Source organism: Parus major, chromosome Z, assembly GCF_001522545.3.
Source record: "Parus major isolate Abel chromosome Z, Parus_major1.1, whole genome shotgun sequence".
NCBI classification, from domain to species: Eukaryota; Metazoa; Chordata; class Aves; order Passeriformes; family Paridae; genus Parus; species Parus major.
The window spans coordinates 58,363,445-58,373,363 of record NC_031799.1 but is presented as its reverse complement, the minus strand read 5'-3'; the positions used below and the strand labels follow the sequence as shown (position 1 = coordinate 58,373,363).

The following is a 9,919-nucleotide window of genomic DNA, read 5'->3' as shown; positions in this document are numbered from 1 at the left end:
CTTCAGTTTAACCCTTTGAATTAAAAAAAAAATAAAAATCCACCTAAATAACAGCAATGTATGTGAGTGGAGGTTCATTTACAAACAAATGTACTTAAATGCAGTGTGGCCTATGGGTTGCGATTGTAATTGGACATGTGTTCTATTTTGCAGCTTAGAAGAGTAGCAGCATGATTTTTAGCCTGTTATTCCTTTAGGAGTCCTGAGCAGTCCATAGTCTGTCTGTGATGATTTTTTTGGTGTGTATCTTATACTGAACACAATACACAATAGCTGTTGAAGTGCATTTATTAATTTCATCTGTAAACATGGTAGATCACAGTAAGAAGGTTGGTTTTATCACATACACTCGAGAGATCTTTAACATTTGCACCTAAGAAAATTCTATATAGATGGTATTGTTAAAAAATTCAAAGTACAGTGTTCTTTTAGTGGGTGGGGGCGGTGCGGGGGAGGGGGGGAGAGGAGCTGACTTAAATCCTATAATTCTACATAATGCATCAAGACTTTCCTCCATCGGTTCCATGAGTAACAACACCAGCATGCAGTTCCCTCTCTTAGTAAGAGGTAAATAAAAATAAAAATAAATCAGCGTTTTTCTTAAGGCGTTCCATCAGATGATGCATGCTCTTAGTAAATATTGCTGCAATGTTCACCTGTGTTGCATTCTAACGCAGACACAGAGACACACACAGGACGGGAGGGAGTGGGGGTGGGCAGAAGGGCGGAGAGACGTTATAGAGGCTGCAGAATACGCTGAGCCTGCTGCTCGCAGCTTCCTGCACAGACAGGCAGAGGAGAACGCCTCGCAAGACCGTCCTGCTGTAAATACCTGTGACTCACGATAGGCGCGGAGCGCGACAGAGCCGCCGAGTAAAAATACATAAATCCGCCCTCTCCCCTCAAAGCAACTAACCAACCAAAAAAAAGCCCCTCACAGACACACAACGACGGGGCAAATTGTCAGTGTAATTCCACATGGACTCATTGCTCAGCACAGCCCCGCTCCCGGCTCCCAAGGCAAGGCCGCGCTTCCCGTCGCGGTATCGCTCCTCACCAGCGGGGGCTGCCCTGAGAGAGGAGCAGCAGACCTCCCTGGGCTCGGACAGGCTGCTTCCCGTCCCCGAGGACAGCGTCCTGCCCGCCGGCCTCTGGATGTCAGGGCGGTGTGCGCTGCAGAGGAGGAGGAGGAGGAAGGTGGCGGCGGCGGGAGGATCCCCGCACCAGGGCGGCGGAGGCGGCGATGCTAGAGGCGAGACCAGACTCGGTCCAGGCGCCGGCCGCTGGTGGCTCATGCATATCAATAGAAGTGTGTACTCGAGGTTTCTCATGACATCATCATTACCTTGGTCTCTCGCGGTCCGGGACCTCTGACCTTGCCGGGCTGGCCCGCATTTTGGCACTGAAAGCCCTCCAATGATGGCCCTTTTCTCCTTCTTTCAGACCGGGGGCTGCAGCAGCCGGCAAGACCGCCGTCTTCTCCCCAGCTCGAGAACCTCCCCCCTCTAAAACACACACGCAGGCAAGATACTTTGCAATCAAGCCGCCACCATTTGGCAAAGAGCTCTATGGCGTGCATAATCTAAGGGGATCGGGAGCCGGATCCTCGAATCATCTTGTTACTTCCTACTGGAATGGATTTTCCCCACCTTCTTCTTCCTCCTTACACTGCGCTGGAAATTGCCGAAGGCTTTTCATCTTTATAGAGGCAAAGGAGTCTTTCGTGAAAACGAAGAGATTTACAATGCAAATAGGGGCCTGTAAAAGGATGTATGCTCCTCTCTCGTAACGCAGCTTGACGCAACTTAATAGCTGGCTTTATTTTCTGGTATTAACAGACGAATTGTTGGCTATCCCTGCCGGAAATTACTGGCTGAAACAAAAAGTTCGGAATTAACTTTGAAGGCAAGGGATCGTTTTTGGAAGTTATTAGCTGCACATACATACAGACATACTGACATAAAAGGATGACATTTTAAAGCAGCACTAGTGCTTTTGGAGGAAACAACATGTTTGCCAGAAAGAATCTGGACTGTGGGAAGGACGGGGGAAAAAAAATTTAAAAAAAAATAAAATAAAGCTTTGAGGGAAGTGAGTTGTTATCTTTGGTTATCTAGCTGTATGAGTGTTTTGGTCTTCATAAAGCTAGATAACCGAAAGTAAAAACTCCTTCAAGATCATCGTACAGCGTGTGAAAATGAAAGACTGCTGCGAGACACAGTAAAAATCGGGAAGGGTCAGGAATGCTTATTGAATCTAACATTTTTACAACTGAAGGTGAGACTGGAGGAAATTAAATGGCATACTTATTCCAAAATATGAAGCTGTCGCATGGCACAGGATGGATTTACCCGCTGCAGAGAGAACATGGTGCTCATGGTAAACAATGTATGTGCAACTTCTGGTGTTGAATAAATAAATAAAGAGAAACCCAGAACAGTCAACGTTAAACCGGACTAAGAGGATATATATAATTTTTTTTTCTATTAGAAATCTATTTCGAAGTTTCATTTTGCAAAGTGATTCATTGCAATGAAATGGCCTTAAAAATAAAGATGGTAGTTGGTGAAGATGAAGATGGTGGTACAGAGCTGACTACTGAACTGAGGGGGAAAAAAAAACCAAGCACAACCGAAAGAAGCAACAAACCAATCCAAAACCTTTTCTGCGTGCATCCGAAACAAAGCATTGAGGTTAGTTTCAAATCATATGAAAGCAGGCTTTCAGAAAAAGTTTACATCGAAGTGCAGATAAGCTTCATAATTTATATCTACTTAGAACTCGGTGGAGCTGCACAGAGATGGAGAAAAAAACCTAATGGCCGATTTTTACTCCTCTATTCAAAACGCGAGCATAGATGCTTCTCTGTTTCCAGAGGGTTTCCTTGAGGAAGCTACTGAAGCAGAAAGACATGATGGAGACGAGATTGCCATCCCCCGTCAATGTGTGAAAAAATGTTCTATGCCTTGCTCTGCACCTAGCATCGGAAATGAAAGTGACGTTTACTCCAAAACTCACGTGTGCGCCTCCTCTCTTTTTGTTTAAGGATGATCAGGTCTATCTTGGAAACAGCTCTGGAGTCCCATACCGAAATAATTAGGACGTATATAGACCTGACAAAAACACGGGGAGGAAGGGGGCGGGAGGAANGGGGGAGGGGAGGAGGTGGAGAAACGGAGTGTCTGTCCTGCCTAATTGATTCCGCTAAACGACGAGCAGGAGATGTGAACGGCTGGGCGCTCCCATTCCCACGCTCGGGGCAAACTGCAGCGCCGTGTCCCGGCGGTGGGTGACAGACAGCCCTGCGGGGGCCGGGGGAGCCCACCGCCGGCACCAGCCAGAGCACTTCCCACCCGCTGCCATCCCAGGAATGCCGGCGGAGGGACGGGGCTGCGGAGCACGGGACAAGGGTGGAACTTGCACCCTTCTCCCGTGGAGGTCGCGGGGGGACGCGGGTTTTGGTTCCCACGGAGGAAGGGAAGGGCAGGGCAGGGTGTCGGGATGCAAACAATCCTGTGTTTTTAACTAATATTGTCCTTATAATTATGGCGGCTTGCTTAGGCGCCTCTCGCAGTGAAATTGAAGGGGATTCATTGCTCGGGGTAACATATTTCCTTTTGGACTTGACCTAAGCGTCTGTCCAGAGGCACGCTGGAATGTGATTCTGAGTTAGTGACCGAACGTTCCCCAAAGCAAATTAGAATAAGATCAGCGATAAGGGAATGGGGCTCAGCAGTCTCCATCGGCTGGTGGGGCAAAACGCTTTTCATAATTACTTAATTTTATTCTGTATTTTCACTTTGCTGTTGAACTGCTTATGAGAAAAGTTGTTTTGGGAATATTCACCTTCACGCCAGACAATGCACTGTGAGAAGACCGAAACAAGGAGCCAGCCAGAGTGTTCTGGAAGCAGCAGGCGCACTGTGTCGCTAAACCAAAGAATTTTGCCTCAAAAGTTACCCCATCCTCTCCGTAGCTGTTAAAAGCCCTAGTTTCGGCCGAAGGGTCCCGCCGCTCCTGTTGCCGACAGTGCCAGTTGTGGACCCCGGCCAGGCTCTTTTAAGGTTAAACCTCAGTTTTGGGTCATCTACACGTGCTTAGAGTTTTACTGCTGCAGCGCCTGGCTAGGGGAGCTGTGTTTATTTACATCAGAACCGTGTTTGAGCCACCAGGCTTTCACTGCAGAGCGCCCGCCTCTCATTTAACTGCTTGTGTTTACCTAGAGCCATTGTCTGCTACAATTAACATCTACATGACAAAGTGCGCCGTCTCCTTTCTCAACGAGCTTCAATTAAGGCGATAAGCTGTTTTCTGGGGAAACCCCTTGTTTACTTAGCTATGAATGGGGTCAATTTACTTAAGCTGTTGCTTGCGTTTTGGTCTTCGGTGTAAATTTGCTCAGGAAAACATCAGAGAAAAATAGCAGCATTATAATCGCGTGTTTGCCATTGTCATCTGAAATGGTTTTGTACCGTAATAATGTCACGTGATTATCAATCAATAAAATATTATTGGCTATTATTGCTATTATTATTATTATTATTATTATTATTATTATTATTATTATTATTACTGCTCTTACTCCTTCACTTCTCTACGGGCTAAGACCCATTTCTCTGCACCTTTTCTCCTACACAGTAAACTTCTGACTTGTGGAAAGATAGCATGTGGAAATGTGGTAACAGGCCCTCAATTTTATGTTTTAACAGGCTCATGCAGCAAGTAACTAGGAAAGGTAATCCTTCCCTAGGAACCTGTTAGGCGTTGTTCCCTCAAAGCTTGTGTGGAAAATAAAGTCACTATATCAAACAAAGGAAAAGCTCTATGCAGCGGGAAGTGAAACCAAACCCAAACCCAAAATGTTGAACTATCAGTGGGCAGTCCACTCCAAGCCAGTTTTTGCACTGGAGGAGACCAGATCAAGTTTATTTAGCATGCCAGTGCATTGTAAAACAGTTGGAAGGTAGTTGCAGGTTGTGTGAGTATGCATGTTAACTAGCAGGGACTGGGGTTTATTCTTTGCGAAAAGAGAACAGCAGATTGCTGTGCAACGCCAATGTTAAAAAGGCAGCTGAATTTAACACCATCTGGAAGAAAAGATCCCTTCACGACTTTCTCACACCGTCATACAAAACTAGTGTCTCTTGTTCTAAGCCCTTGTCTATGCAACCATGCAATACTGAGTCATTATACTTTTGCCGAGAGAAAATTTGAGAACACAATATGGGCAACTGGTGAATGACCAAGTTTCATTATGCCCGCTTAAGTCGATTGAAATCTACGTCTAGACCTATGAATGGCAGCATTGTTTTCCTCAACGGGGTTGTACTAAATGTCAGTACAGTGTAAAGAAAAACTTGAAGTCTGCAAATAACTTACCAGATCTCAATTATAATATTTTCCCACACTAGAACTAATATCATTGCTAGTGCCTACAAAGCATGAAATACAACCAAAATAAAAAGGCAGAGAAAAAAATGAGTTCATTTGCAAGTTATTTAAGCACTTAAATTTTCTTAAAATGAGTTCAGTACATAGAGTTAGATAATAATTTCCTGAAAATTTCAAGCACCCAAACTGCTTCTTATGAAATTGTAAAGAATAAATTGTGCAAACTAACTTGTACTTTGGGACGATTTTAACCCTCCAGCTTGGGACTGATAAAATATTAATAGATAGTACAGTACACAGATAATCTTTTCTGAGTCTAGCAGATGATTTCTTCTGTACTGTTTAGCAGAAACGACACAGGCAAAGCACTGGGAAATGTATTTCCTCAGGTGCTGGAGGAAATCCACCAGGGCTTCTCAGTGTCGACACAGGTACCAGAAGGACAGATTTAATTTATCTCAATTTTTAACTGCTGCTTTTTTACCCTCACATTATAATGGTTTATGTTATGAGCACTGTTCAGGTCAGTCCTCTGCTTAGGACTCATGCCCAGTGCAGACTTTGAAACAGGTCGAAAGCATGGTGAAGAGTTGGTTGTGTGTGCTTTGTTAGAATGCCTGTGTTTTAACCCTAAGTGAACACAGTTCTGCCCTTGCTTCATAAATCACGGTATAGTACCTGGCATAAAAACTTGAAATGATGAGCAACTACCCTTGTACTGAGAAACACAACCCTTCAGCAGCTCCACTTGCTGCATTTCCCAGCTGTTCCACCTGCAGCCTGTCCAGCTGCAGAGCTGGACACTGGGAATGCTGGTGCATGGGGCAGGCAGAGGACTGGTGGGCTAACAGGGCAGGCTTTGGTGCTAGATAAATTCTTTTGTGACTTTCTTATGCAGCCACTCGTGAATGAGGGGCAGCTGGGGCCATCTGGATCTGGAGCTGAAGCAGGGCAGCACCGGCAGGTGATGGGGAGGTTTAAAGAGAAGCCAGTCCTTCACCAGTCCCCTGCCTACTGTACAAAACCTGGCAGCTGTTAGAGGAGGGAGATCCTCTCACCTACCAAAGAAGAGCTGTTTGTACGAATGGACATATTTATGTGCACACCTCCCCTTACCTGAAGTTCCCACTAATATGGAGTACCATAGGGTAGGTTCATTATTTTTCTTTCAATTAAAATTTGTGTTGTGAAATATTTCATTTTGTAGAGAAGCCAATGACACAGTGCCTGTTAGGCAAGATCCCTTCCTCCCCATGTGAATTAAAAATTGTTTTCTGATTTATTTTTTTCCTAGAAGGAGGGGTATATGTGCATAGCTGTCCCATAGAGATGTGATTTTAAAAGGCCATTTAAATTTTTAAAGCATACACGACTTCCAGAGATTCTCACCCTGGAGTGAGCACATTTATTGTCCCTTATATCCTCCATTATTTTAATTTAGAAGAAAGAAAATGTCAGACTTTGACGATTAGATTTCCTATTTAAACAGCAGGTGCATGAGGTAAATACTAGGGCATTTCTTATCGCCCCTTCTGCCTGTGGGAAAGGAGGAGAAAGGAGCCCTTTGACTCCGCTGTTGCTTGTGAATAGTAACTTGTTTTGCTCTTCCTGAGACTCTCACTTGTGTATAAACATACAATTATACATTTGTGTATGTATACATGTACATCAGTGATTTATGGTGTAAAGCTCAGGGTCAGAGTCTGACACGGATGAGCTTGTGCCATCCATTTTGCAGAGATCAGGACTGACTCCGAGCTGCACAGCCTGATTTTGGGGATACATGCACTGTAATGCAATGGGAAGGGAATGTGGTGTTCAGTCTGCGTCTTTAAACTTAATGCTCAAAAAGCTTTTTCGCCCCTAATTCTGTACAGCTAATGCTAATCCAAACTTGCGGGGGTAGGGAAGGGAGATGAGAGGGGGAGGAAATTCCCCTGGCAAAGGAGGAGGCTGCGCTCTGCCCGCGGGTTCCCTGCCAGGCCGCCGGTCCCTCCACGACTCCCCAAGCCGATCCTGCTGGTTCCAATCCCAGGCCAGCGCCACGGACAGGCAGCGACGCCGCCGAAGAGCATCCCCAGGGCCCGCAGCTCCAGCCCAGGGGATGCTGGGGTCCAGCCTCCGGGCTCCGCTCCCGCTACGCCGCCACCGCTCCCATTGGAGTTTCCCAGAAGACCGGTGGCGGCGCGCGTGGGATGCGGCGGGATGAGGCGGGATGCGGCGGTGCGTGAGCCCGTGCCTCTCCTCTTTCCGCTAGTAGCCAGCCGGTAGCCGCCTCATCGCCCGTGCCCTCTCTCCGGCCGCGAGGCTGCATTACCGCTGTTAATTATCTGAAGCGGTAACCTCTAATTAGCGCTGCCCGCCGAGGAGCCGTCTCTGCCGGCAGCCAGCACCCCCTTCCCCGCGTTGCCGAGTAACTGGATTATTATCGCCACTGATCCGCGGCGCCGGTGTGCTCCTCCGACGAGGGAGAGACCAATTAGGAAAAAAAAAAAAAAAATAAATAAAAGGGGGAAAAAAAGGCCCACGTCTTAAGCAGTTACTAAAGCTACTTAACGACATCATGCATGGATATTTAAACTTGTTGTAAGTTGCAGAAAGGATTAAGAAATCATGCTGCGCTGGGCTAATGATACCATCTTGGCTCCGCAGCACTGTCAGGTGCAGCTCAACCCGCCCGCAGTGGTGGCTGCCCTGCAGTGTCAATTCGCAGGGACCGCTCTGCAAACGCCACTAAAAGGCTCTTCGGAGGGCCCTGCTGTCATCTCACACCCAAGGTGCTTTGCTGTTCAATTAAAAATCCATAACCACCTGCCTCTGAAATCTCTGTACCTGGCCTACACCATAAAAGTACATTTTAAAAGTGGTTTGTGCTAGAACGGTAAGCACTTATGTTTAATGTAGGAAAAATCATGGGATGCACTGACTTCAGGAAAACGGAGCTTTTCCCTCTAGGTGTAAAAGCTTTGTTGGCATATTTCTCAGTTCCTTCAGCTTTTACTGAAATCTGAAGCACAGAATCATAGAATGTCCTAAACTGGAAGGGACCCGCAGGGATCATTGAAGTCCAGCTCCTGGAACTGCCCAAGATATACACCACAGTGTTCACTCCTCCTAAACACCGAAGATTTAAATATCTGTGCTGAAGTGTAATATGATCTAGTGTGTGTAGTGTGAGCAGGTCTTCTTTACTTAATGACTGTAATGATTTCGATGGTACTGTGGGGTGGGTGAGCAAGGTTGCAGAAGGAGCAAGATAAGCATACCAAGGTAATAAAGAAAGGAAGGAAGCTGCCAGTGCACAGGAAGTTGTGAAAAGGAATCACCTTCTCCTCAGCCTTTTGAACTCCAGTTTGTACCTCAGCATGGGGAAAGTAGAGGCCAGATCAAAATGGACTTTGTAAGTAAATGAATGTGAGAGACAGTCAGCAGTTTGTCTTCTTTAGAGTCTTAGAATAGTTTGTTGGGAAAAATTAATATTCTGTCCTTTGGGCCAAAACTTGGTAGTCTATCTTTGACTCAAATAGGAGCAACACTTCACCTTCAGAAAAAGAACGTGTATAGTCTGAATGGGTCCATATTTCCTTCAGAATAAACCCTGTGCTATTGAAAAGGGGCATATAATAGTTATTTAACTACAATTTTTAAAAATATGTGTCTGTTAATAACGTCAGTAGACTGAAAGGGACATTAACGTAAAAAATACTCCAGTATCATTGCCATGTAGAATACTATCATTAAGAAACAAAATTTTGGGGCATAATAAAATAACATAATTATCATCAAATAACAGTACTGGTTTAGTGTTATTGGAATATAATCTACCATAACCTTGTATGAGAAAGCTGGAGTCAGTAACAGAAAACCTGCACAGCAAGGATGGTATCACACATATGCAGTTTCCTCTCATCTAATTCAGCAGCAGTTGTGGTTGATCAGAATACGTAAAATTAACTTGCTTTTCTGAATATCTATAGATATAGATATATGTATGTATATGAATTACTGTCTTTAGCTATTTTCTGTCACAGAAAGCAATTGCTGCTATAGCATCTCAGAATCCACTCCAGGTGTGTAGGAAGGTACAGGCCAGTGGTGGTACAGGCTGAAACAGAGCCAAAGATAATTCTTCACCTATTTTTTCAAGACTTTAGAAATTTGTTTTCAAAATAGACCACTTCTCTATGGCTGTAATTGGTGTAAGCATACATTTGAGATATTCCTCTTCAGCTGAGTACCCAGGATTTCATGAGTTACCAATTATTTTACCAGTGAACATAAATGTATTGTCAGGAAATTTATGAATATTAATTTTATGTCTTCCTCTAAATTCCCATAATTCTCACATGGCTGGGCTCATCTAACCGCTATGTAGATCCTCTTTTGTTTACATGGACACAATTGGCATATGCAAACTCATAACTTTGATTCTGGAAACCTGTGATCTGTGTCAGCATTTGCACCACTGTGAAGTGAGTTCACTATGTTCCATTGTATCCTCTACTTCATTTGTAGATGATGCTCATTA

At 44.9% G+C, this 9,919-nt stretch overlaps 1 long non-coding RNA gene across 1 annotated transcript; it reads right to left on the bottom strand.

Moving 5' to 3' along the window:
- Nucleotides 1–270: 270 nt before the first annotated feature.
- Nucleotides 271–3,127, bottom strand: LOC107198510. Its single transcript, XR_004495503.1, has 2 exons — nt 3,019–3,127; nt 271–1,873 (listed from the first exon to the last, which is right to left on the bottom strand). It is a non-coding gene; the product is annotated as an uncharacterized LOC107198510 (long non-coding RNA).
- Nucleotides 3,128–9,919: the final 6,792 nt, after the last annotated feature.